This window comes from Triturus cristatus, chromosome 9 (assembly GCF_964204655.1).
Source record: "Triturus cristatus chromosome 9, aTriCri1.1, whole genome shotgun sequence".
In the NCBI taxonomy this organism is placed as follows: Eukaryota; Metazoa; Chordata; class Amphibia; order Caudata; family Salamandridae; genus Triturus; species Triturus cristatus.
Window position 1 is genome coordinate 494,614,903 of NC_140592.1, and position 27,578 is coordinate 494,642,480.

At 45.5% G+C, this 27,578-nt stretch overlaps 1 protein-coding gene across 2 annotated transcripts in view; it reads right to left on the bottom strand.

The window, feature by feature from the left end:
* The window catches only part of NRXN2 (neurexin 2), a 2,164,206-nt gene that overhangs the window by 711,108 nt on the left and 1,425,520 nt on the right, over positions 1–27,578 (bottom strand). The window lies entirely within an intron of this gene.

A 27,578-nucleotide genomic window follows, 5' to 3' on the forward strand; every position in this document is an offset into this window, starting at 1 on the left:
TGTTTGTATTAATTTCAAGTTTGTTGGCACTGATTTAATTTTTTGGTTTAATCACTGATCTTTGCAGTCCAACGTTTGTTTGACATAACAATACAACTTCATTCGCATAGGAGAGATGTGATAGACCTAAGGGGCCGAAACGTGGAGGACGCGAGCTTACCTGGTCTAACCTTGGTGATAAATCTGCCACAAACAAATTGAAAAGATGCAGAGCCAATACGCACCCCTGTTTCAGGCCTTTTTCCGTAACAATCTTCCTCGAAATCCTTGTGCCGCCACCCACCTTGACTCGAATCCAGGTTTGCATTTACAGTTGCTCAATATCTTAGCTAGGATGTTCCAGTCCCTTAACTTTCTCCATAAAATGCCTCGATCAAAACGGTGAAATGCTGCTATAAAGGATCTGCTAAGAGGTACATGGTTGTGCCAAACCCTTTTCTAAATCCGGTCTGGTTGACTGGGGCCATGTTGCTCGTGTTAGACCACTGATGAGGTCTGTTAGGATTAGAGACACTACTTTTTAAAATAACTAAAATACTACATAAAACCATAAATCAATAAATCTTTCTAATGCAAAATATCATGGTGAATATTAAGTGAAACTAGAGTCTAATTCAAGGATGCTCAAAATAAAAGGTTCATAATAGGTCCAGGATGTCTGCATTCATACCAGATTTTCACGAAATCCACGTAAGATAAATTTACATAAACTCAACCTACATCAAGCTTAATTATGTAGTCAGTGGCTAACCTGGAAATCTTTAACCCAATTTCCTTGTATACTATTTCATGTATTTCATTACACTATGCCTCATGCATATGAAAACAAGAAGGCATTCGTTTCCAGGCTGTGTTCCCTACAACCTTTTCACTTAAAAAAACCTGCAATGGGTTTTGTAAATTTTTACTTGGCACTTTTTATATACTGTTTGTTCAAAATACTTTTAACAAACAATAAGGAGTTTTGTAGCACATTTTATGCTTGGATCTTCCATTTATTAACATTTCTACAAATGTAAGTTTGCACAGTAGTTTTAGCATTCTCTATACAGTTCTCTACAGAGCACTGACGCTCTCCAGGATGCAGTCTCCATTTTAGAAACTGCATGAATGAAATAAACAAACTAAAATAGAGGGTAATAACTAAATCCCTTGGAGAGTTTGCACATGAATGAAGAGAACTACGTATAATTAACTTTAAGTATATGCAACTATTATTGTTTTCTTCAAACTGAAAAGTCTCATTTAGTGCAGTGATTAAGTAAAACCATTTAAGGGAATATGCTTTACTCCTTAAAGTAAGTTGAAAAATAAGAAACATAAATTTTGTAGCAGAGGTTCTCCTTTAAGATTTGCAAAGTCCCCTGGTTTTTTTTTCTTTGAGGCTGTTTAGCATATGATCAGACTAGCTATTTTCTAGCAGCTGCTAAAACAATTTCCCGCAGGAAATATCCAAGGTTCCCTTTGAAGCTATTTAGAGCTGTTATTGTTGGAAGAGGAGTGTCGGCAAAACACCCCTACAATAAGTAGCAGAAAGTAACTCAAAGGAGACATAAACAAATCGTCTAAGTGCTGCATTAAAGTATCTCAAATCTCCCACAATCAGCAAACATCCTAGAAGGGGGTAGAGCTCCACCTTCAGGGCAGCGCTTAATTTGTAACAAAATAAGTGCCAGGGCAATCGTCAGGACGCCACTGCATTTTGCACCACCCATTGCCCCTGCCAGTGCTGCTAATGACTGTACCAACTGAACTACACACCAATACACCCTTACAAGTGTGACAATGCAGACTATTCCAGGGCCCCAATGCTATAAGAATGGCTTGGGCGGCAGGTATTAGTAATTTTTATATATATATTGATTTAAACCGCTGTTGTTGTACTCATCTCTAAATTCGGCAACTAGCGCCACCATGTAGCATACTGTCATAAGTGCCGTTGTTAAAATTAAGTGCCGGAGCGGAGCACCGCAAACCACCCACTCAAATTAAGCACTGCTTCAGGGTGACTTTAAGGGAATAAAAACCTTCTGCATAAAGAAAGAAACAGAGTCAATGTTAATAGTTATAAGAGAGCACTGAAGCAGTGGAAGCCTACAGACAAAGGCCTTTAAGTAGTTCTAATAGATTTTACTTGGCCAATCAGAGACACTTGGAAATGTAGCCCACAATATTTTACCTTCATGATTAGAGAGATGCATGTTGATATATTTATCAAAGCTTAGGATATGCCTTGCTGAGTCCTTCAAAGATTGACCCATCAACTCATTCAGTGTGCCTAAATAGCCCTGATGAGCATCAATGAGCGGTATGACTTGAACTCTAGGATAACTAAGCATAGATCGTACTCCACCCAAAGACATGAAGTAGCAGTGATGAATGAACAAGACATGGGCATCTTTCTGGCTCATGTTCTGGGGTGTATGCAAGAGTAGGTTATATCAGAATAGAGCACAATCATAAGCCTTACTGGGCAGAAATGTAAGGAGAAAGGTAAGGTATGTACCTACATAACACTGAATATAAGAGAGTATATGAGTTTGTCTTTCCTCTCATAAGTTGAAACCTTAAATAAGTCACCCCTCTCCAACCCCACTTGTGGATATAGCAGCAGTTATCCTGTTGCACCACAAAGCTAATCTAGTAGAAGTGGTATTGCTTCCCCAACTTATGTCTGAGTGTATGGTCATAACATAGGTGTTCTGAATAAAGAGCTTTTTGGCAGATACAATGTGCCAGGCCTTCTTTGGGATGAGAACACAGAAACCCTTTCCATTTTTTTCACCAAATCAATAGTACCTTGATTTGACCAGCAAATTAAACAAGAGTTTCTTTAAAAATGTACTGTGTTTCTCGGTTTGGTAAAACATTATTTCAAGCCAAGACACAAATTTCTGTTATCTACGGCATATCAGGGTACAGGCTGAATTAATCCACAGATATCCAGTCCTACCACCAACTGCAACACCTAAAAGCGACTTATAGTCAAAAGAAACTGCAGCATACCTTCCATATGAGAAAGCATCAATCTCCTGTCCATTTACTTTATCAAGTTAGTAGTTGTATTGGTGCAACTATAACTACAGATATAGATGTACAGACACGATGCTGTTTATGCAAAGTGTTAGCATAGCTGGTGAGATCATTGATTGTTTAAATGGTATTTGGTCCACATGTTCCGACTCGTGTCAACAGAATACATTAAGAACGCTTTCCTGCCATAGGAAACCAGTTGTTGACCAGTGCATCTCGGGACGTTTCGAGGTGCCTTGTGGGTATTCAGAATCTTTGCTTCGTTAGAGCTCTGTGGTCTTAAGGAACTTGTCTACGAATAGCTATTCTGCCACATACTAGCTCCACGAGGCAAAAAAATAAGGGGTTTATTGTGAGTCCCACTCTGACTCAGTTGTGTGCTGATAAGCCAGCTAACTCAGTTAGTCAGCCATTTTGTTAGAAGGCAACAAGGAAACTTGTGGTTGAGTGTATATGACTTTTGATACTACCGTTGAATATCCTCATTGCTCTGACCCGCCATGAAGGGACCGATGAAGGTGGAGCTAACTGTATAGGTTACAATTAGTAAGAACTGATATAGCTGGCTTTACAGCACACAACCGCGTCACAGTGGGTTTGCAGTGTTGGTAATGGACACAGGTGTGGTGAAAGATGTTAACCATTGCTGAGTTTGATTTGTTTTTTGTGTTTTACAGTATCTTGTGGACCCTGCTTGATGTCTGTAACACGAGATTCTTCCATACCAGTGAAAGTATGGTTCTCACTTTTTTTTTAAGCAGTGACTTCTAATTTTGGTCATGAAGAATGCCATGAACCTGTTGGTCAGTGTAGGCAGAAACATGTTGACCAGGATAGAATAGGGAAATATCCATAAATCCATATTACATCGAGGTGGTCTTTCAATCCTATCCATTGGGGTACCAGAATAAAATTGTCCTAACCCACCAAGAGATAGTTTTAACTCGCATACAATTTTTTGTTTGCACTCTGCCCCTCCCTCCCTTACACATAAGATAGAAGTTGTAGGGTGATTGACAAAAGAAAAATGTGGCTCCTCTCCTACGGGAGCATAGTAGCCCACACTAGGTACTTTGCTGTCCCAGTGTGAAGAGGGGACCCTATGATGAAGCATAGAGTGAGTGAGGGTTCTTGTCTTAAACACACCAGTGCTTCCCAATCCTTTTCCTTTTCGTTTTCTTTTTTGTTTTTCTCTTGTTCCCTGTTCTCTTCTATCTTGCACCATTCTTGTACATTTTGTGAGATATATTGAATGGAGTAGTACGTTGGATGGCGATAAACACTCCAATTGGACCCTTTGTTGTGACATACTTGGAGACAGCAGTCACAGGCTCCCAGTCTTCCTGGGATTGCAAATCCTCGGTGCTCAGGCCAATCCAGACGCTGCTCTCCTGAATGACAACAGTGTAAGGATTGTCTGCCGGGGATTCTGGGAGTCTGTGCTGGTGAGGAAGAGAAGAGCTGCTGTGTAGTGTTGGAGCAGGATGGACAGGTAAGTTATTTTTTTTTGCTTTTTTTGTTACAGTCATCAGTCCCCCTTCCCTCTCCCCCACCACCCTGCCACTTAGCGTGGACGCCAGCTGCTACTGGTGACAATTCCCCTTTCGCTTCTATGCCACATAAGGCCTATTAAAAACCACAGGAGAACTTTCACTTTGTTCAAACCGCAAAAATCGCAGCAATTGACTTGCAAGACACGAATTGAGTTGGAAGCGGAGTGCCAGTTCAGTGCCTGACTGAAAGCTGGAGGCACATAATGCCAGTGATTGGAAACTCTGCGCTGGGGTCAGTGCCCCGCAAGCCGCTGCCATCCACGGGTTTTGCTGGTGCTAGATTTAACAGTGAGGCATGTCATCCATCCTCTGATGTGTAATGGGACTGTCACTCAAAACTCTGACTGCAGCAGCACAGGGCAGGGCGAGGACTCAACAGTCTGTGAAATAATACACTGTGAAGAGGCTGTAATGCACAAACGCAGCAAAAGGGTTTCTGTCATTGGTCAAATACAAGGAAAGCCTGCCAGCCGCACAATGGTTGCACCAAAGAAAGTGTCCAAGAGATGAACAATGACATCAGCGTTTTTGGTGTAGCCACATGAGCAGATGGACTTTCCCAAGCACAGTTGGTGGTTCATGGAGAAGCCCTGTTATAGACAAATATGTCATATGAAGCTGTTACTGGAGGGGCAACCTCCTCGATAGGCCTATGTCACGAGGTCATCGAGGAGGCAGGTCGGGGTGGAGACATTAACGATTATTCGTTTCCACCCCGACCACAGGACACAGACGGCTCCTTTAAATCGGACTAGAGCTTCAAGGAGGCGGGATTTGCAGGTCCGGCGTCAGCAGCCGTGGGCCAATCAACGGACGGACAGGCAAGTAAAGGAGACCCGGAAGAATGGAGCGGTGCGAAAGCCGGAGGAAGAGTAGGAGGAGGAGAACGAGAGCGCGTATCGGAGGGAGAAGCAGACGATAAAGAGAGAAGGACGACTGACGTTGGAGTGACCGGAGAGAGCGGAACCGAGGAGACTGGTGTGCCAGGAGGCCAACGACAACGCGATTCGCCCCGCCACGTTCCAGGAGGAGCGTGGCTGGGAAAGGTACGGGACCGAGTCCTGCGCTTTTCTTTTTCACGGGGAGGGACTGGGTAGTTTAACTTAGGGAGGTCACAGGGCTGTGAGTGCGTGGACGCTATTGTTTCTATATCTTTGTCCCCTCACTTCTTCTACACAGCATTCTTTTTAAATAGTCGAGACGTGGTGGTAGGCCCGGTGATCCCTCACTCCCTTGCCCCCTTGCAATTCTGGTATAGAAATCCTCATCTCACCCGTGTGTCCCCGTGTTTGTTTTTCTTTTCCCGCTTTAGAGCCTCGGAGGGGAGCCAAAACCGGAGGAAGCATACCAACAGAAAGCTGGACAAGCAGGAAGATCCCGTCACCCCCTCCCCTATCTTGCCTGTAAAGAGAAACAATAAAGAAGAGAAAACCCCATACTCTCGTGTACCGACGTTCCTTTCCCCTACCCGGGGACCATATGTGACAGCCTACAGGTAGCACTTCAAACAGGTGTTCCTCCACATGAGAGAAGGGAATGACAGGGCATGAAGGGATAAGAAGAGAGGTAGCGGATCATTAGTTATTAGAAATAATAAAAAAGCAACAAAATATCCTTTTGAGACTCTTTACTTGACTCATTAATCACAAAGTTCACTGATTCCACAGTGGCCGCATTGAGCTCTGTGGCGGTCTATCGCCCACCCAGTGCCTTAACAGAGGCGCCGGATCACTTAATTTCTACACTAAATGAAGCGTTGTGTCTAAACACCAATCTTATGGTTGTGAACTTGAGGGTGATTTGAACAACGTTCGTTTTGACCAGCCTGTAATGCCAGTTGCGGCTAGATATCTGAACCTTATAAAGATGTTTGAGGTAAAACTGGGCTTTCCTCCTAATACTCAAACTTAAGGCCACTGCCTGGATATTGTGGGATCCAACTCCCCTGACTGCCTACCTTGTTATCCTTTTCCTCTTCTCTAGACGGATCACTATGGGGGTTCCCTGTTTTGAAAAGTTTGTTGTAATAAATCTCACTCCCTAATCCATACAGAAAATATTTCAGACAGGAAGGGAAAAATATTTCTTCTGCTGACTTATGTTGTCCTATGCCAGAAGAGAGTTTCTACGCTGGTTACCAAACACAATGGGTTACCTCAGACCGCTTTGGATGAGTTAGCTCCAATCAGAATATTTCAGAATATTTAAGAAACAAAATAAGCCATCAAATATCTGGTACTCTTCGGCATTAAAAGATGGGAAAGCTACTTTGAGAACGTTGGAGAGTAGATGGTGGCATAATGATGCTCCTAGTAGTAAAAATGAATGGACTACTGCCAGTAAGACTTACAGGCGAATAATTAAAAGGCCAAAGGAAACTTTTAGTATAACAAAGGCTTGAAAGCATCCAATCTTTCTCTGTTTTCAGTGATCAAAAATCTTCAAACTCCTCCTTCGCAAAAACCAAATATTATTATCTATGGAAAAATGCAATCAGATTGTAATTTTTTTCTGTCAGAAGATAGAGGACATCCAAGCTGCTCTGTTACCTGTTACAATTCAACCTAAAGCTTCCTGCATTCATAGACCCAGGTACCGGGATAGTTTATGCCTCTCGGATATGACAATGTTGTTTCTAGTTTTTATCCCCCAGCCGAGGCCCTTCATCTTTCCTGGTTCCGGTGGTAAAAAAAACTAACACATTACAAGATACGTGAGAGCTGTGGATAAGACCGGTCTGTTTCAAATACACTAGCTTAAGTGAGTGCTATACAGATTTACACCGCCTTCAAAAATGATTACAAGTTTAAATGCTTTGATATCTTCAAGCTTGGAATATTGTAAACCTATTTATTTAGGGCTGCTGGTCAAAGTTTAGCGGTGTTCCACGCTACTTTCACATCTCTCCAGTTCTGGCCAAATTGCACTGGCTGCCAGAGAAGGAAAGTTTTGCATTTAGGTCGTTGTGTTTCGTTCGTGAAGTGATTCACTGGCCCAATTGTTTTCCCCTTAAGTTCCATTTTAACGATATTGCCGTACCAATGCTTTGGCATCAGCATTCCACCTGAATCGTGTAACACCCAGATTTCGACGGAAAACAATAGGTGGTAGGGTCTTTCCGGTCATAGCTGCCCAGAACTGGAACACACTACCAGATGCATTTAAAAAGGAGTCAGACCAAATGAGATTTAGGAAGAAGCTAAGACGTGGCAATTTCCCTGGATTTAATGCTGGTTATGGATCGTTGCAGCTGAGAAATTGTTTAAGATCTGTTTTAGCGCCTTGAAACCCATGTGGGCTGACAGTTGCACTCTGTAAAACAAATAAACATGAGCAGTTCATGTCATACCATAAAGACCTAATAGTGTGTTGCCTTCTGTGTAAATCTGCATGTGGAGATATTTGTAGAGCGCCAGTGGAGAGCTGAAGATGATCTGGCTTCCAACCGGGTACTTCTAGGGGTAGTCCTAAAGAGGTTGGGCTTAAGAACCATGGTGCTGCTGATTTGGGGGTGAGAAGGACAGAGAATGAGTTGGAAAAATATCTGGAGCAGGTTGACTATTTCGGTTATTCTACTGCCATTAATGGCCCATGGACAGTCGAAATCAGTAGTATTTCAAAGTCCCCTCTGGGATGCAATGTGGCAGACTAGTTTTTGCATAATGCTGCCACAAGCCTCGTGGATTTTTAGATTAGACCCCTATTCGTTATTCCTTGGACACCGAGGAGCTCTGCACCCTTTAACCAGCCCTGGTTCAGCCTTTGCAACAAGTCTAGTTTTCACTGAATTTGAAGTCTTGAAAAGAGATGCTGGTTATTGGTATTCTGACCCTTGAATTTTTGACTCAAAGATCTGATCTTTCTGTTTTATGTACTGGTCTTTCTAGTGTTTCCAAAATATATTCGGACTAGATTGCTCACTTATAATAGATTCATAAAAATAGGTAATTCCAACTAAATCTGGAAGTATAAATGCAAAAAGGTGGCAGGGCTAAAACTTAAAAACAACTTTAATCTTTTTCAAAGTAAGACAGACATATCTACGAAGTAAGGTATGTGTTAGTGAACAAAGTAAAACCCAATGCACTGCTACTGTAAATCACAACCTGCACCTGTCCAGTTCTGCCTCAGATTGCTTATGTTGACTTCTAGTAAATAAAAGATCCGTGGCAGCGGCTCCATGGTGAACGTGGACTCCTCCCATTGCGAACAGCTCCAGTTATTGCAAGCTAGCGTAGCGCAGCTTGAGCTTGCAACCTTTACTAGCACCTCATCAAATCCTGCAACTCCCTGTCATGAAGGCAAATAGGACTGCTGTGGACGCTGCAAAGTTCAATCTCTGGTATTGGTGGCCACATAGTCCACTCACGGACAATTATCCTATAATTTCTGCATTTATAGTACTTTCAATGTGCTCAATACTACTACCCTTCTAGAGAAGATCTTGTGCAATGTCATGGGTCGCCGCCCCACTCGCCTGTTGAGGGTTACACTCCGTAGGATCACCTTTGTCTAATGGTCCTGGGATTTTGCTGAATCCGCCCTAAAGCAACAAATGTGTGGTTAGAGAATTGCACGAGTGGAGGCGGCAGGGTGTAATGACAGCCTGTGGGTGTCTGCTTCAGAGAGTCGACATTACAGCTTCCCATCCCCATCGCTGGTATTGAAGATGGATTTGGTGAGCATGAGCTAGACGCGGCTCCTGAGGATCCGACACGATTCAGTGAGCAGGAGCTACCTCAGTGGAATGCGGAGTTTCCGTAGCTTGTCAGGAATCAACTTCCTCGGGAGACGCAAGCATTGTTCAGCAATCCTATTTCTTCATGTATACAAACAAAGCCTGGCTTTGAATGCTTTTCAATTCCTTCAAGACAACTCTTACTGCAGTGCTCAATAATGAAATAGTTAAATCTATGTACGGCTGGAGTAAAATTAATGAGAGAATGGCGGCGCTGAATTGTGCATTTTACCATCTTATCTCGAGGTACTGTTAATCCCCAGAGCAGGCAGGCTGCCAGAAATTGCCCTCGCTTTTCACAGCTACAATCTGCCTTTGATGGCACAGTCAGCAGGCATATAGCAGAAAGACCCCGTTTTCTTCCCTATAAATCTGCACCCTTGGGCTTCAGATTTGCTTGGATAGGATTAGTGTTAAGTTAAGGTGGTCACAAAGTTGTAGTTAAAAGAAGGTTTATTCACATCGAGTCTACATTAGGACACCAGTCACAGGTAACTAACTCTTCAGTTAACATCCGGCCAAAATCTTGGGAGGTGGTGCACTCGCTGTTGGCTGAGACCCCTCTCCTGGTGATCCCTTGCTCACTGGCACGAGGTTTGGACCAGCATATCACAGCCAACGAGACTGAGGCAGAACTCTTGGCCATGCCCTCCAGCAAGACCCGGGGCCCTGATGACTTCCTATCGAATACTCTAGTAGGTTTTGATCTGTTTTGATCCAGCCCTTGATGGAGTTGTATTCTGAGGCTGTGCGAACAGGTTACTTTGCCTAGGAGCTGGAGATAGCCTCAATCGTGGGTATTCCCAAAACAGGCCAAACCGTGGAAAGTTGTGCTTCCTACAGACCCATGTCTCTCATTAATTCAGAGATCAAGGTGTTTGCAAAGGCCTTGGCCAATCCGTTGGACTTGATATTGCCGTATCTGATCAGCTCAGATCAGTACAGCTTCATGCCGGCCGGTGGCATGCGGCACTGCATCGGTAGAGTCCAGCTGGCTTTGTTCCAGGCACACCGCCTCCGCCACCCAGCGGCCCTCCTACTGATATATTTTGAGAAGGTCCTTCTTGAGTATGGTCCTGGAGCGTGCAGGGCTAGCCCCCTATCTGCGCAGGCTTATTAAGCTTCTGCACTCTATGCCATTGGCACAGGTTCACATTAATGGGTCGGTCGCCTCTCCTTTGCCTGTTCATCGGGATCCTGCCAGGGCTTCCCCCTTTCTCCTCTCCTCTTCGCGCTCGCCATTGAGACCCAGGTGCAGCTCCTTTGCTGTGACACCAGGGTGCAAGGCTGGTCGTGGGACGATGGTCAGTAGGAGTGTATCACACTCTACACAGATGATGTTCTGCTCTTCTTGGTGAACCAGTAGCCTTGAGGCCCCTGCTGCCTGGAACGTCTGAGTATCATTGAAGAGGCATCCGGCCTCTGCATCAACACAGCAAAATCACTGTTAGTTCCGGTACAGGGCGATTCAGGTGTCTGCTCTTGGCAGTCTGTGATTTCAGTCCATCGCCTGACCTTTCAATACCTGGGTATTCATATTTCCAAGCTGTATAAGCTGGCTTCGGTCATTAACCTGACCCTCCCTGGCGGCTAAAATGAAGGGGCCCTTCAGCAATGGTGTTGTTTGCCCCTCTAAGTTCTCGGGCTTGTGCCCTCTTTAAAATGATGGTTCTGCCTCGCTTCCTTTATGCCTTTCAGAATTTCCCCCTCCCCTTCCCTGCCCAATGGTTTACTGTCCTTCACCCCATCTTTCGGACCTTCCTTTGAGTTGGGGGTCAGCCTCATATCACCTTTGACAGCTGCCGACTGTCGCCCAAGTGGTTGTACTGAAGGCCTGGCTTAATAGGGGCAGGAGTGACCCGGCCTATTGGGCTGCGTTGGCCCTGCTGGGATTTGAACGTATTATTTGCATTCTGTAGAGTCCCCCAACTCCCAGGTCTTTCCCAGGCATTACATGTGCGGTCTTCTTGAGCTGGAGGGCGGTGCTCTGCCTTACAGGCTGGTACTGTAGACTGACCTACATGACTCCTCTCTGGCTGGGCACATTGCTACATTGCACTGGTGGTCTTTGACGGGCTTGTGAGCTGAGACAGGATAGGAATTTCTTTACTTGGGGGATGTTTGGTCGGGGGCTGCATGCTTATGTTCCAAGCTCTAGAGGCGCAATATCAACTTTCTAATAATCAATTTCACAAGTATCTACAATGACGACATGAGCCCGTGTCTTTTCTCGCCTTGGATTCTGGGGTCCCCGACTTTAGTCCTCATGAGGCTAAACAGTCAAATGGCAGGCTCACTCAGGGTCCAATATCACAGGTTTACCGTTCCCTTGTCATTAATTTTCCTGACCAGGTTGCAAGGGTGAGACAGAGGTGGGAGCCGTGGGTCGGGGAACTGGACAATGCTGACTGGTGGGCCACCATGATAGCCCCAGAGGAACTGCCAATGTCTGCACGCCTTTGGTAGTTCCATCTGAATTATCTCCATCTAACCTATGTGACTCCCCAGCGGCTTCAACGGGCGGGCAGAATTTTTCTGGTGGACTGCATTCGCTTCTCGGCAGAGGATGCAGACTTTTTTCACATGGTTTGATCCTGCCCGGTGTTGGCCGCATCCTGGCCAGGATAGAGTGTGAACTCTTGTCAGTCCTTGGCCAGTCCATGGATCTCTCCCTGGGAGTTGCCCTCCTGGGCCAGCGGGAGGACTTGGGAGGACCGAGACTGGAGTGTGCTTTTGTGGGAATTGCCACACTGGTTGCTCAAAGGGACATTTCCAGGGGGTGGAATTCCAAGACTCCTCCTCTATTGGCTGCCTGGTTGGCGGTTGTGGACAGGTGCACCCAGCAGGACAGGCTCATTTATTTGGCTCTGGGATGTCCACAGAAGCATGGGAAGATTTGGGGCAAATGGTGGTACTTTCATGGTCTGGGGTATACGACTGATGGTCCTATGTACGTGCATTGGGAGGGCGGTCTGTGACAGGGTACGTTAACTGTACCGTTGCTTGTGTTTTATTAACAAAACCTTTAAACATTGTTGATTTAATAGAAACAATCCAGGCACAATCCCAAGCTACATTCTACCATAAGCATGATGACTCTAACCCTGACCAGCCTGAATGTAGGCATCAATCCGGTAGAGGGAAACAAATAGGTGACCAGAACATATCCATTAGCCTCGGAGACACCAACTTCTTAAAAAAGGGACAGCAATAAATATTTGCCGCGAGTCTGCTGGGGTATTTTCAGATTATCAACAAACCACAAGCAGGCTCCTTTGTTATGGGTCTGAAATCTTGACTCCAGATTAGCTGTGACGTGTTCACACACATACAGCACGCTGCTGTATCCACGTTAGAAGTTGAGACTGCCAGGGGTCTCAAGGATCCCCACTAAAAGAGGCCATTCTTTGTCACAGGCTAGCAATCCTCTTTCTCGAGAAGTACAATCTGTACAGCTGCACTAGAGTCTGGTCTTAGCAGATGTCAATAGAGACAACCAACAACACATGGTGACCAAACAACACAATACGAGAAAAAAACAACACAATACAAAACAAAAACATGGCACAGCAAAACAGCACAACATGATGAAACAGTGCAACAGCAAACACCATAAGCAATACAACAGAACAGCACAAATCCACACAACAATACACTCAATCAACCACCTATTTGCCTCCACCACATTTGACTTTCATTAAGTGGATATTGACTATTCTATACTATACGATACAATGCAGTGTAAGCATGTTATCATTTAAAATGCACTTAGCATGGTTTCATGTATGAAATATGGACAGCACTTTGTTGGTAAATAGTTAATCACTACGGACACCTCACCCCAAGAGGTTACACTGCTCATGTAGCCCTGAGTCTGTGGTCTTCAACTATATAGAGATTGTGACATTCCTCTGAGTCAATATTAATTTGATATATATCTCAACTATGGTGCAAGCATCCTATGTATGAACCCTTAGGATTACCAGGGTCCCAGAGAGGTCCATTAACAGTCACATGCCAGTCAACAGTTCTGTTCTAAGTCCCTGGTGACATAGTCTGCTTTTGGGGACAGTAGCAGTTAAGGCGTCAAGCAGTGACCCTAAAAACATCAACACCAAATTAACGTAAAAATGCAAAAGAACATTAATAATACAGAACAAACAACACAACACAGAACTACACAATCACAATGAAATACAAAAGCACAAAAAATAAAACACAAACAATACCAAAAGTCAACTCGTTCAAAGTGAGTGAGGCCTAGCAGGAGCAAAGTCTTAAAGTAATTCAGTGAAAATCAGTGGCTTAGATTGGTCAGTAAGATTGGGGGGTGTGAGCTTCAGATTTCCCAACACTCATGCCGACATACAATGTTAAAATACATTATATGACAAGTAGGGTGCATGAGAGGGGCTTAAAGGCAGAGGAATGCAGATTGTTATGAGCACTAAGTGAGAGAAAAACAATATTTTGTAAAATAATTACATTTTTTAGGGTTTTAGAAAAAGAGATGAGAGTGTGTGTTTTCGTCAGTGTGTGCATGGAAAAATTCCTGGTGAAATCTGACAAACACCTCTCCATACCCAACTGAAAGCACCTGTACCCAACTATTCATCAGAAAATACATGTATTAGGTTGGTGTAACACCCCACCTGAATCTACTCCTCTGGTGCAAATAACTGGGAGACGCCAGATCTGCTGAGTCTATGGAGACACCGATAACTTGGTTGGAAAGCATCCATCATCCTCAAATCACGCCCCGAAAGCCTTGCCTGCGTTCCCTTGGCAACTTGTCAGAGAACTTCTAAAAGGTATTCAAAACTTTCTAGACACATCAGCCAAGAAGGGCCGTTGTGCTTGCTGTTTTCATAGAGGAAGCGGCAGACCCACACATCTTTTCTCCTGCAAGTTGCAACAACCATTTGCTTACTCACCCACTCAGGGGGACTGACGTTTCCACAGTCATGCCTTTTTTTATTTTTTTTTCTGATTTCTATAGCGCATAGTCACCAAAGGTATGGATGTTGCTTACATATTAAAAGCCATTGTTACACAGGGCCTTACACAGACAAACAGTAGTAATAAGGAGGATAATGAGGGGCATTGATAAGATCGGGTAGGAGTAGGGAGAAAGGGGGTAGCATTAGTAGATGGGAGGGGAGTAAAGTAGACAGGGAGAGATGGAGAGGCGGTTGGTGGGGTAGTTGGGGTGGGGTTAGGGAGACAACGGAAATAAAAGAGCGAGGACGGGGTTAGAGGAAGGGGAAGGGTTCCTGACCAATTGATCAGTCAGTGAGGTTCTGAGTGATCCTGTAGGGACTTGCTTGATGGGGAATGACCATGGAGTCGTGCCCTCAGCTGCGTACAAGTCAGCACTGGTCCCTTCAACAAAGTTGAAGGCTTCAATGTCAAATGGGAACGTCAGTAACAATGTTTCGTTGCCTGCTCTTCTTGGTGTTTCTTTCCTTGAATCTCCCTCTATGGGCGCCCTTAAGGAAGGAAGGCCTAGTAACAATGGAAGCCGAGACCTTACTGGAGGAATTGTCGTGTCTCTCCTTTTCCTTGGTCCTGAGTTCTGGCACCTTCTGTCACAGCCTAATGCCTTCTCTGTTTTTATAAAGTTCTTTTAGACATTTTTTAAGAGAAGCCACACTTCTTGACAAGTGGGGCTTAGAGGCAGGCCAGATAGATCTTGTGACGAGTCAGTTGCAACTATATTCCTCCCACAAGGAGGGCACTTCATAAATGGTGAGGGTGCAGTGCAAGAAAAACACCACCAAACAATCTCTAGTGCTGAAAGTAACGTTAACCCCTTGAGTGCCCGCCCCTTTCCCCGCCCTGTGCCGGGCGTTTCATTAGCGGGCGGGGTTTATGACGAGCTGGTCTCGTCATGGGCACAGCGCAACCGCGGCCCATGACGAGACCAGCTCGTCATGGGCACTCAAGAGGTTAAAAAACAAACTGCTAGTTTTTAGATAAGTTTTATACAAAACAGATGAAGAAACACCCAATCAAGCAACCTGGAAAAAAGAACTGATTCAGCGAGGCAAACAGCCAGTACAATGCATCATGGGATTGGAAGCTACACACCCAAAAAGGCACAGGATGTCTTTTGATCTCTCTTAACGCTAAGCTTACCAGGCTGTTTTTTTGCATTGATAAACTGGTTAGGCAGTGTGTTGTATTATTGGTGCTGCAATGTAGCTTTCAGAACGTGTTTTTCTCTCTGAAGAGACTAAAATTCAGAAAACATTGCAAATAATAGGTGTTTGAGTGGGAATTTCCACATTTGCGTGTGCTGGAGCCTTCACCCTCTCCCTAAATAGCTATTACATTGATAATATTCGTAGTGCCCACATTTAGAAGTGCATTAGTCTAATGTTAATAACTAATAAAGTTGTAGCAATGCAGAACTTGTTAAACACTGTACAGGGAACACTATGGATGAGGGGCCGCATTCCCACCTCGCAGGCCCCGAAGACAGGTGCGGGCCAGTACGGACCGGTTTTGGGCTGCGGCCTAACGGTGGCCACGTCTTTTGATTTTTCGCGGCGCACTTTCCTGCCGCCAATTTCCATAGGTCAGGGGGTGGCAGCAGCGTTTCCTGGCATCATGCAGGAGAGCAGGACAGGGCTTAAAGGCACTATCTTACTTTGAGAGCACCTGCTGCCTGCCTGCTCCTGATGATTGCCAGTCCACGACGCCCGCGAGCGTCAGAGGACCAAGATTTTTCTTTTCCCCACCCCACCCCTCCATCCTTTTACCTTGGAGAATCTTATAGGAGAGGTGGTTAATGAGTTATGTTTTGACCACAAAACGGGTTGTCAACGTGGGGCATTACAAATCCGAGCGCAGGCGGATTCTAGATATTGCTGATTTTTTATTACCCGGGCAGGGGTGACACGGTCATTGATGAAGGGTGGGAGGCATCTGCTACCGCAATTGTCCCAGGCTCTGGAGGGTACCCTGTGATACGCCCCGTGGGAGTGGGGGGGGGGGGGGGGGGGGGTGATGGCTGCGCCAGGGGACCAAGGTATGGCCCGGTTGGCCAGCCTCATCCCCCCCCCCGATTGGGTGACAGGAGTTGTCCTATAAGTATAATAAATACGGCTAGTGAATGCTGACATTTCTCTAACGCAAGTACAGTTGTCTGGCTGGTTTTCATTGGAAGGAATGGCTGTATGTTAGGGGTGGCAAGGCCGGTTTTCTTTACAGCACACCGGTATCATGCGTTGTGATTCCGCATACCATTACTCCGCAAGTCGGAACAATGACTTGCGGGGGGGGGGGGGGGTGTTGGATTTAAAATCCTACACCTTCCCTAGTGTCCGCACAGACTGGAGTTGGAATAGTAAATTATACTATTCCAACATCCAGCGCCCCCCTCCGCAAGTTGTTGTTCCGACTTGCGGAGTAATGGTATGCGGAATTAAAACGTGGTCGTTGTAACGACCGCGTTGTGATTCACTGCGGGGAAATCGACTGTGGGATGACGAGATAGATTCCAGTCCCACACCTGTGACTCCTAATATTGATACCCCTAATATTGTCATCACATGATCTTACTTTCCCCTTCTCAATGGCTGGGATCGGACCACAGGAATAATACTCTTCTAGAGTCATGACATTTATAGCTTAGTTTGGAATTACCCACTTGCCATGTAATCTATTACTTGCTGCATAATGTGCTGCTTTCAACAAAAACTAGTTTCCAGCCACTGGCGGCACACGTGGGGCAGGGCCTGCAGCACATGCTGCACTTATTCAATGCTCTCCCCCTAAATCACACTAGAGGAGAATGAGTTCAGGAAGGAAGGTGCCAATACATTGCTTAGCCTTTCTCTGTGTTTCTTTAGACATGTCACTCTTTATAGCAAGGAGTGTTAATGTTGCCTTTTGCTGTGAGATGCTTGCATTTGCATATAAAAGGCTATGTCAGCCCTCTCACCCACAGGGCTGTTTAACCCTAGATAGCCTCTAAGAAAAAAGTGAGGAACTAAGTTTAATTTTGCATTTAACAAGTATGTTAAGTAGCTCTATGACAAGTGATACCATCAGACACTCCTGACTGTTAGCCAACGGCATGTTGCATTGTGGGGCTTTTAGGTTTGCATTCATCATTATTATTATGGGTTCAAAAACCCAGCATTCAGTTATGTTTTGTTAGAATTGGCCAACGATGCTATACAAAACATGTAACCTCTACTCCCTTTCAAGAAGTGCTTCTTTCACACATAAAATCAAAAGTAAACTGCTCATGTGTTTTTAGAGGGTTCACTTTTAAATTCACATCGTGCCTTTAAACAAGCATTGACTGTTTTAATCATTTTGAAAGGTTTATACTCAGCTTTACAAAAAAACAAAAGTACACCATGGATAGCAGAAACACATCATTTCCTGACACAAAGAATATCTAAAGAACAGGCGGAACCAACAAAAGGAATATCACACAATTCTATCCCACATACATCACAGGTGCAACACAGGTAGCTGACATAATCAGGAAGGAGGGAGAGGAGTTAACGGACTGTTGTACGATCCCTGCAAAAACATAAACATACAAGAAGTATAAAACTTCTAGAAGAACGAGCTAAACGTCTTATGGAATTACCAAACGGTCTGCTTCTCCCGCAGGATGATGACCCTTCACCTACCTAGTGTAGTATCTGTCATCAGTGGGTTCCACAGCTGGCACCAGTCAGTACCTCAGAGTATTATACTTCTCTAGTTGTACACTCTCCTAGCTTTCACTTCCTCATTCTGAGTGAGGTTAAGTCTCTTATATCAACATTTATGTTCTCCCTTTGTTAAAGGGTCAGCCTTACATTTAAATGGTGTGTAGGAAACCTAAACAAGGCTTTACTGGTGTATCCCACCACAAGATTAAAATACAAAACAGAAGGGTCAAGCAACAGACCTTGTGTCTGTTTTCTGTTGACATGGCTTGTTTTTTTAAATATTGTTTCTACGGGGTCGACACCTTCTCCAAGCTATAGGTCTTTTTAAAAGACACCACATAGTGTAGAAAGTTCCCTGGGCCAACTATATTGTAATTGCATTCAATATATCCTTTGCATTTTTTCATAAGTTGGGGACACAGCAGTGAAAACCTCACTTTTATATAGAATAGGTAGACGTTGGAACGAAAGAGCGCAAGCTTACCTTAGAGAACAGGTACTACAGACAGTACAGTAGCAGGCTTACCCTATCGCAGAACATATACAAATCAGACAGAAACTTTACTGCCTCAGAGAACAGACACATCATGATAAAAGCAAAACCAGCTTCCCTGTCTCACAGAAGGCAGCAAGTGCTACCGTCCATTCCCTGCCCACCAGATTCAGCTGGGCAAAATACTGCAAACTTTCATCACTTACAGAAGAAGTACAGTTAAGACATGAGTGGCATGTAGGTTACAGACAGATATCTGGAATGAGTGAGCAATTCACTGAGAGGAATGTGTAGGTGGATGAGTGAGTGAATATGTAAGATATGATACTATTCTCACTTAAGTGAAATTCAAAATCAGCATTCTGTGAATTCTCTTATTGTTCCTCGGAGACCTGTTTGTTGTGTTGATTCTTTGGCACTCCACATATCAAGGAATAGCCATATCTCAATAGGTCAATGTCATTTGGAGCAGTGGGCCGAAGACTATTTCACAATGCTCTAGACAGGCATATAGGCGCAAACCTCTTTAAAAAGGGTTTGAATGTGCACACAGCACATGCTGTAGATTCCCATTTTCAGCATGCACCTGTTCAAAACATTATGGGCCACCACTGTTTTTGGCTAAAATGGGTAAGAAGCTTTTAAAAAATACTAGCAAACATTGTAACACACAGTGGCAGAGCCTTTGCAAAGGCTAACAGGATGCTTTTCAGTCACTGGTTCCTGCATTGAGATGTAGAGCATTGGTGGCCGCTGCAAAAGGCAAGTGGGGGGATGGGACAGAGAACAAGGGGAAAAAATAATAATAGTTTTTAAAAACTTACCTGTTCCTGCTACCAACGCCGACGGCTGCCTCTGTGCTTCTCTACAATGTCACTGGAAAGCACAGGCTCCCCACCCAATCCAGACACTGCTCTTGTGCTGCGAGAGCAGTGCCAGCATTGGTCTGAGAGGCCTGGTCTGCCGCTCACACAGTGCCTGGGAGCCTACGGCTTTTCTCCAACCCAGCCGTGAACACAGCTCGGGTGGAGAAATAAAAGTGCGCATGTCTGTTTGGCTGGCCTAAAATGGCTGATCAAACTTAGATGGGCACGGCTAAGTGCCCACCACTCCTCCCTGTCATGGCCCGGCCCCACACAGGCATGCCAGCCAGAAAAAATAAAATGATATTATGGTTTCATTATCATTTTATTTTTCTCTGACTGACTCTGACCAGTCGGGCGACGCTCCACCGCCATTATGGAGGAGCCGCCCCTGGCTGTTGGGTGAAACGTTTGCCAAACAATATTATTATGTCTTAAAATGACGTAAGAGCTAAATAACACTGCCACGAAATGTACTGCATAATTTACCTTTTCTTGTGGCATAATCTAGTCAACCCTGCTGTATAATTTAGTCCGCCATTGCCGCATAATCCCAGTGTACTGGCTACATTGAATGCGCCATAATGTGGGAAACATGCAAAAATTCTCACTAGCTGAGAGGTGAAAGCCAGTTTTCCGCAGTGGAGAACAGCGGGACACAGCATCCGAGAGACAAGAAAATCCCAACCAGCTGAGATCCGAGATGGAGTGAGGCTGAGGCGAGAGCTTCATTCTTTACCGAGAGACCAGAACAAAGGGGGGACTTGTGAAAGCAAATTGAAATTAACATTCCATTCCCGGGCGGGGGCGAAATCTCCACCGTCTCCGAAGAGCCGTAATTGTTAAAGACTTTTGCAACAGCGTCCTGATAAGAAGGAGAAGAGGGGAGAGGGGGTGGCGGGGGAACGGAACGGGTGAGGCGGATAAGGGGGGCAATTCTCGAGGAGATTACAGTCATGGCTTCCTCTGTTATTTTCTCGGAGGACAGCAGCGAAGCTGTTATCTTTCAATTCCATCTATTTTACTAACACGAGAAGACCCGGTTCGACTAGATCAATCCATTCTATCATGTAAAACACAACACTTCCGTTCCCGTCGGCCGTCGCGTCACTCCCAGGAGGACTGAGGCGGGGCCTGTGGGGTAATCAAGAGACATGTCCTGTGGTGAGTCAAGCAGAGAGCAAGGGGAAGGGTGCACGAACACTACAGCCAGTACTTGAACCCTGTTTCTACAACCCAAGCTTAACACTGACGCGCAACGCCCATTGGGCTCAAAGGGATTCAGCCCCGGCCCCCACCCCCGTCGTGTGTGTCAGCCCGGGCTGAGACAGCTCCCCGTGCTGGTATTCGTCCTCTTGCAGGCACACCCGAGTGCTTCACATGGCCTTTAAAAGACCATTTACGTGTTAACGAGTCCTTGTTGTGAGGCTTTGTTGTTTGTTTACCCCTTTATCTCAACTCTGCCTATTGCTGGAAGAATTAGCCCCCCGAAATTTTTAGTAGCCCCCCCCCCCCTGAAATTTTGCTCTAGTTGCGCCTCTGGCTTAACATAACCTTTGCGTGCACTTACTCAGGAATAAGAGCTGGCTTACTCCATTGGTACATGCCTTATGGTCTCACACCACTTCCATGGTCAACGCGCTTGCAATCTCTCTGGGTATTGAGCTCCCTTACACCACTGGACACATCTGGCCCTCTGACACCCCCTCTACCACCAATGTTCTTACAGTGCCCCTGGCAGCGGCCTCTCCTACACCACACCCCACGTTTAGCCCTCTCACACCAATTCTACCCTCTAATCCTATACATTGTCCTCTATGTCCAGTCTTCTTACGTCTCTGCTGCACATAGCATTCTTACACTATCCCTGCTGCTGGCCTTTCCTACACCATCTTCCATCATCAAAGCTACAGCCAAGGCCATTGGAATTATGCGGCAAAGGAGGACCGAATTATGCTGCGCTTTTTTTTTATTATGTGGCAAGAAAATGCAAATTATGCAGCACATTTTGTGATAGTATCAGTTTATTTTTTTGGTCATTTTTACACGTCAGCACTGTCTGGACAAAGGTTTCACCTTATTAGTACTAGTTTAACACCCAAATGCAGCAATATGCAAATGAAAGGTATAACAGACACATTTTGCAAAATGCCCTGCACTGCATAGCAACATGTGTTGCTGCATTTTTAGTAAATTTTGATCCATTTGCCTTAGAAACTTTTTTTTTTGTCCCAATCTGCAAACTATGCAGCATATGATGAATTACATAGCAAATGCGGCAAATCCATAACTAGGCAAAAACAGTTGTGACTGTAGAATCACATAATTCCAGTGACCCTGGCTACAGCCAGCATTCTAACATTACAGCTCACACATTGCTCTCCTTCACTGTGCTCTACATCGAGTGCTCTTGTACCTCTCCTACAACCTGCAATCTTACACTACTCCGTCGTACTCAGCTCTCTTAGGCCATCCTCTATAGCCAGTCTTGCTGCATTTCTACATCCAGTGCTCTTACAACACCTCAGTACTTGTATCATGCGGTAGAGGAATACAAATGAATGCAGCACTGTTTAATTTCAGGTGCTTCCATTTATGCCCTGGGGTTCAAGACAGGTAAGTACTGGCACAAATAAAGCACAGAGTGTGGGTATGGTACACAGTGCCAAAGGATTCTCAGGATTCGAGCACAGGAAGCAAAACTCCTGATCCATTATTCCTCATCTTCACTGCTTTGTCCCAGAATCCAGTTATCTGGCCCCATCCCAACTGTGATAGAGAGAAAGATCATCGATGTGTGCTTAGGAGATGCGATTGAATTAGTGATGATATCCCCCCCCCCAAGAAAGATGCGCAAACCTATTCGAGAGAGGCAATGATCGCCATTCAGCCACCTTTTCTAAAACACTGACAGTCGCCTTCTATTGTGTTATCAATGTTGAGCGGCCAGAGACTGCAAAAAGACCCAACATTGTTCGTCAAGCTATTGAGTAATCTGTGGGCCCCTACATGGTGGCGATAATAGGGTTTCCTTCAACCTCAGTAAAACTGTCTCAGCTTCTCTCCTTGCTCTGAAATGCACTTGCTAACCCAACAAGATGAAAAAGTTACTTACCTGCAGTAACAATCGTTCTGGTGGATACTTGGTCTACCTGCAGATTACTCACCAGTAAAATAATCCCAGGCGTCAGACTAAATCCAGAAACTTCAAAGCTCTAAAGTCGTCGGGAGGGGGTGCTTGCTTCATATCTAGGTTGGAAGAGCAGCAGATGACGTCACCATAGCCATATAGCACCCACGCCAGTGCAACGATGTGAGTTGTAATCTATTTTGAATCTTTTTCTTTTCCAGGCTTGGAGGCCAGAGGAGAGATTGACATAATTAGAGTAAGAGTTCCAACATATATGTATATTGTGATCTTATTAACTTTCCCTATAACTATCCATCAAACAGAGAGACGGGTCAGTGAGGAATCTGCAGGTAGATATAAACCAGAAAGACCATTGCTGCAGGTAAGTTTTCTTTTTCTTCTCATGGATACTTCTACCTGCAGATTCCACACCTTTGGAGAAGATTCCATAGCCATGCCAACCTAGGAGGAGGGTTTAGGGATGGTGATACCAGGAAATCTCAAAATGACCATCTCTATGCCCCCCGGAATTCAGGCAATGATGCTTGGCAAATGTGTGTGGATGCCCATGTGACTTTCTTGCATACCTCTGCAATTGAAACTCCTGTTACAAGGGCAAAACTGGTGACTTTGGCCCTGGTAAAGCGTGCCTTGATTCCTTCTGAAGGTTCCTTCTTAGCCAGTGTTTAGCAGGTCTTAATCCAGAGGATTATTCACCTTGAAAGAGTCCGTTTCTGCACAGCCTTGTTTTTCATGGTATAATACCCTACAAAGGGTAAGTCATTCAGTCGTGTGTCCTCTGCGAGGTCCATGTAGTAGTTGACTACCCACCTAGGATTCAAACTATGCAACCCCTCCTTTGTAGGATGGGGCAGGGGATAGAAGGTCAGAAGGGTATTGAACCGACTCCGCTGGAATGGAGTCACCACTTTAGGCAGGAAAGCAGCAAACCAGCACTGGTTCTCAATACCAACTTGTCAGGGTGAAAGGATTTAAAAGATGAACAGGAAGTAAGAGACGAACTCACTCACCAACCAGGCTGAATTTATCAGTGGTAGGAAAACAGTTTTAAAGGTCAACTTCCTTAAGGGACAACTGTGCAGGTGATCAAATGGAGTCCCCATCAGAAAAGTTAACACAAAATTAAGGTCCCACTGGGGAACAACAAATGCTTTGGGGTATACAGTTTTGTTAATCCCTTCAGAAAATTCATCACAATGGGGGATTTGAAGAGGGATGGCTGGTCAGAGAGACAAAGGCACACCAACAATGCTGCAAAAAACCCTTGACAGTACCAATCACACAACCCCTCTGTACAAGAGAAAGTGCTAATTGTTGAACCTGAGATAACTTGGCCAGCAAAAGGTTTATGTTGTGTCCATGCACTTAAGTTACTCAACTGCCAAAGTAAGCTGATTTAGTAGAGAGGCAACACACTGAAAGAATGACAACCACCACCTCCTGTGGCAGCTGAAAGGAACTCCTATCGGTCCTCTCCGTCTTCAAGCATGTTTGTGGAGTTCTTGAAGTGTGAGGTGCAGTACCATCCCCTCCAACTGGGAGAGAAGGTCGGGTCTGAATGGCAGCTTGAGCTGGGGAGCGGTGGAGAAGTGCGGAAGGTGTGTATACCACACCCTCCTTGGCCATTCCGGGAAGATGAGAATGAGGTCAGGCCTTTGTGCATCTTCCTCATAGCCCGAGAATTCAAGGGTGTGGGGGAAAATGCGTAGTGCACTGGAAAATTCAATTTGAACTAAAATGCATCCCCTAATGCTTCCCTCAATGGATACGGGAGGGCACAGGACTGCTGGCATTGAGCATTGGGCTGTGAGAGGAACAGCTCCAGCTGGGGATAGACAACCAGTGTTAAGATGTCCTGGAATTACTCCAGCAGAAGTCGCCACTCGTGATAGACGAGATAGCACCAGCTCAGGCTGTTGGTTCTGACATTCAGAGACTTTGATTAGCAGTTAACACGATTACTTGTTGGTGTGCCCAAGGCCACTGTCTCAACATCTCCATACAAGAAAGTGAGACTCTACTCTCCCTTTGTTTGTTGACACACCACAATGCCTTCATGTTGTCTATCTAGACCTGGACGGACCGACCTTGAATGGAGGGGAGGAAGGCCTTGAGTGCCTGCCAAATCGCTCACAGTTCCAACAACCTGCTCTTTCAGAGACTAGAATCTTCTAATCTCCAGATCCTCCAGGTGAGCTCCCCACCCTATGGTGAAGGCATCTTTTACTACCGTACTCACACTAAGAGAAGGAGTGAAGGCAATCCCATAGCTGAGGGTTGTCTCGTTCCCCACACCAAGCCACTTCCACTGCAGTGCTGGGGGAGATCACCATGGAGTCCGACAGGTCTCCTCTGTACAATAGCCACTGCCTGCAGAGGTAACAATGCAGAGCCCTCATATATGCGTTCATGACTAGGAGAAGGCAGGAATCTAGCAGACAAAGGAATCTTTGGACCTTCCGAAAGAGAACTCTTTCGCCTTGTTGAAAGGATAAGACCGTTTCTGGATTTTGGCAATAATCTGAGGTGAATGAAAGGCACAGAGAAGGGTGGTGGACAGTACTGACCCTATAAACTGGAGTTGTTGGGAGGGCCTCGGGTAAGATTTGGGGTAGAAGATCAAAAAGCCTAGGTTGAGCAGCAGGGATACCGTGGACTGCAGATGGCATGATCCCAACTGCGGCGACCAGACTTTGATTAGTTTGTTGTCCCGGTATGAGAAACTGAGGATGTCTAACCTCCCGAGGTGAGCCACAACCACTGCCCTCACCTTGGTGGAGCCTCAAAGTGCCAATGTTAAGCCAAAAATGAGTACTGCATACTGGTAATACGAAGAACCTACCACAAAGCATAAATACTTCAGATGCGACCGTAGGATGGGGATGTGGAAATATGCATTTTGCAGGTCGAGTGACACCATCCAGCTTCCAGCATCCACTACCAGCAACACTTGGGCTAGGGTCAGCATCTTGAGCTTCTCCTTTTTGAGGAAGAAGTTCAACTCCAGGTGATTCAGGAGCAGATGCAGACTGCCATCCTTATTGGGCACAAAAAACCCAGAAGAAGTATCCTTGTTCTTTTTCCTGCTCTGGCACTAGCTCTGCTGCTCCTTTCTGCAGGAGTGCTGCCTCTTCATACTGCAGGATGGCAAGATGGACTGGGGTAGGGAAGGAAGTCAGGGGTGGGATGTGAGTGGAGTCTGAAGGACAGGAAGGGTCTGATCTCTCTCCAATACCTGAAGGACCCACTGGACTAAAGTAATTGCCCTCCGGGCCAGAAAAAAGGCAGATTGTTCTCCCTCAGGCACCAAATGTAGTTGGAGTAGAGATATAAGACTGATTTCATGGGAGCTGGGGTGGAAGAGGATGAGGCTTTCTGGAGAGACCTCTGCCTCTACCCTTCTATTGGTGGACCAGCAGATTTTGAGGCTGTTTGTGTCTCTGGCTGACAAGCTTATCTCTGCCGAAAGGAGAAACCCCAGGCAAATCCCTGAATGGGACAAAACTGCCTGTAGTCTTTCTGGGCTTGAGGCTGCTGAAGATCCATCGAATGTGCAGTTGCATTGCTGGCATTACATCTTTCCAGGGCAGCATCCACCTTTTCTCCAATTGGACGAGTTTCATCAAAAGGCAGCTTCATCAAATTCGATTGCACTTCCGTTGTACAGCCCAGTGGCCTGAACCAGGCCAGGCATCTGATAGAGATGAAGTAACTATTGCTCTTGCCACATAATCTGCCATATCTAGGCCAGACATGATTATATGCCAAGAAACATTCCTCTTCTTATTCAGGACTTCTGTAACATGAGGCACTATCAGTTGAGCCATGTCCCATAGGGCGTGAACGAAACAGGCTAAAAGGCAATTTGCATTCAACAACTTCAGAGCCATGCTACTAGCTGAGATCATCTTCCCCCATCCTTCTGACCTCTTGGTTCTCCACCTGAAGGGGTTCAGGGAAAGGTGCCATGTATCACTCCGGATTAGCAGGATGGCTGGATTTCCAAGCTCTCTAGGGAAGGGTGCACGAAAAGCAATGATGGGTCACCAGGAGTAGGGCGATAGAATTTGACCACTAGCCATGTCAAGTACGGAAGCTGGCTTCCCCAGGCTGCTAGGATAGATTCCATCAAGGCCTTATTGAAGGGCAGAAATGGCTCAGGTGAGAGATTTGATGGTAGCAGAACCTCTGTGAGGACATTTGTCTTTACTTCTATCAAAGGTAGTTGTAGGTCCAGAACATAGCTACTTTCTTTATGACAGATGTAGGGGTAGGACCTCTGAGTTAGGAGGTCAGCAGGAAATTCAATGACTAAATCTGGCGAAGTATCTGGACCACTGGCAGAGGAAAGGCTGGGAAAATCATAAGGATTTCCAACCCCATCATTTTCCTGGAGGTACAGGTTCAAGGCGTCAGAGTCTCAAACAAATATATTGTGTATCTTTCGCCTCTAATAATCTTCTCCAACAAGCCTGTGTGCCTCTCTCCTACATCTCTTTTAAGTAGGAAGCTCCAAGGATGGAGGACGTAGCACTAATGGATCCTTGTGCTCCTCCAGCAGAGGTGGAGGTGGCAGCTTTGGTTGTGATGCTGAATGCGGAACCGTGGAATTGTGCGTTGGTGTGATGGCTGATGCAGGCACAGGTGCTACAGGTCCTGTGCCATATGGCGCCATTAGCAGGAACATGGGGAGGCCAAAAGGTGTTCCTGGCCAAGTAGTTGTGCCTGACTGGGTACATACCAGGTGCCGCAAACTCCAAGAACGATGGTGTTGGTCCGAGGAATTCTGACATCTGCGATGCTGGCACTGATGAATCCGGTAAGGAGGAGGTTGGCTTCATATCTGGCTGAGGGCACTGGCATGGAGCCATGCAGAGCAGCATCAGAAAGCTCTACCGCAACTAATTCTGACTCCAAATGGGCGGTTTCTGTGGGAGATTGGGTTCACTTGGAAGACCTACCTCTTCCAGAGCATTTCTTAGGCTTACTGTGCTTTTTCTTTTTTGTTGCTGAGGGTCCGCCTGTCCTCATGGGCCATAAACAACTTGCCTCCCTCTCTCCTTGATGGC